The sequence below is a fragment of the Pelophylax lessonae genome (genome assembly GCF_965119305.1).
Source record: "Pelophylax lessonae genome assembly, chromosome: 4".
NCBI lineage: Eukaryota > Metazoa > Chordata > Amphibia > Anura > Ranidae > Pelophylax > Pelophylax lessonae.
The window spans coordinates 561,935,863-561,937,105 of NC_138771.1; positions in this window are offsets into that span (position 1 = coordinate 561,935,863).

Genomic DNA, 1,243 nt, shown 5'->3' on the forward strand with positions numbered 1-1,243 from the left:
GATCAAGAAATATTCGGGGAGTCACACTAATTCTATATGTAAAATACATTTGTTGATTTTTCTGATGATACATAACTATACTAAATGTCATTTTTTTTTAAAGATCTGCCAGCTTTAACTGTGAAACCTTGAGGCATTGACGCTCTCTTAATCCTTACTTGTGTACATGCTGTGTCATACATGAAAATAATAAAGACACAGTCTAAACCTTGAGTAGAACTGATTTATTATTACAATCCCTCTGCTTCGTGCACATTGAACAATATAAAACTTGGCTTGCCATGGCAACAGAGACTATGTCTGTCATAGAGCGCACTGCAGACTGGAGCTAAAGCCAGACACAAGCTTGTAGTGCAACCACAGGGACCATAGGTATGGGCAAAATTCACCAAAACAGCCAGATCAATGGTCTGCATGCTGCTCAATATACAGTATGTGGCTGACCACATTTTGTTTTTCATCGAAGTTAAGGTCAAGACATTTCTATGCACTTTCTGCATTACTTTAAAGTGAAACTTCACCCATTTAATGAAGACAGGGGTCATGAAGGGTATTTGCACAAATTATTTTAGAGTGTATCTGAAGCAAAAACTGTTATTTTCTTACGTTTTTTGTGAGCAGTGGTTAGTCAGTTTTTTTTTTTTCTTTGCCGTTTGCGTCTTGTTGAAGAGTTTTCTCACCACTTCCTTTCCCAGAGACACAAGAGGAAGTGAGAGAAAATCTCTCCAAAGCAAAGTTGTCACCGGAACAGGTTCCTTACTTCTTCTTCTGTTGACAACTTTAAAATTTTGGATTTTACATTACTTGTAGGCCTCATGCACATGGACGCTTACCAGCTCCTGTGGGCTGAGGCATAATATTTCTGGCATTTTTTACCCAGGGAGTCATACATGCTGTGTATAGCCACCATAACAATTGAATGGCTGTACATGGCCGTACTTAACATTTCTGCATTAGTGTTTACCCACATATGTGCATATGGAGCTTCTTGACAAATGTGAAAGTGGCGTGTTCTATGAGATGCGTATAGACATTCACTTGTATGCGTTAAGGCACATGTGTCAAACACAAGGCTCATGTTTCGAATCTGGCCCTTCAGGGCATTTCATGTGGCCCTCGCACCTCTCCTAGAGCTGCAGAAGAGCTCCAGAAATCCTTTGGGCCTCCTCCAGACCCTGAACTTTCTGCTTCCCAGTTCTGCCCCCAGCATCTTCCCAGCAGCAACACAAGGTAAGGAGGTGCA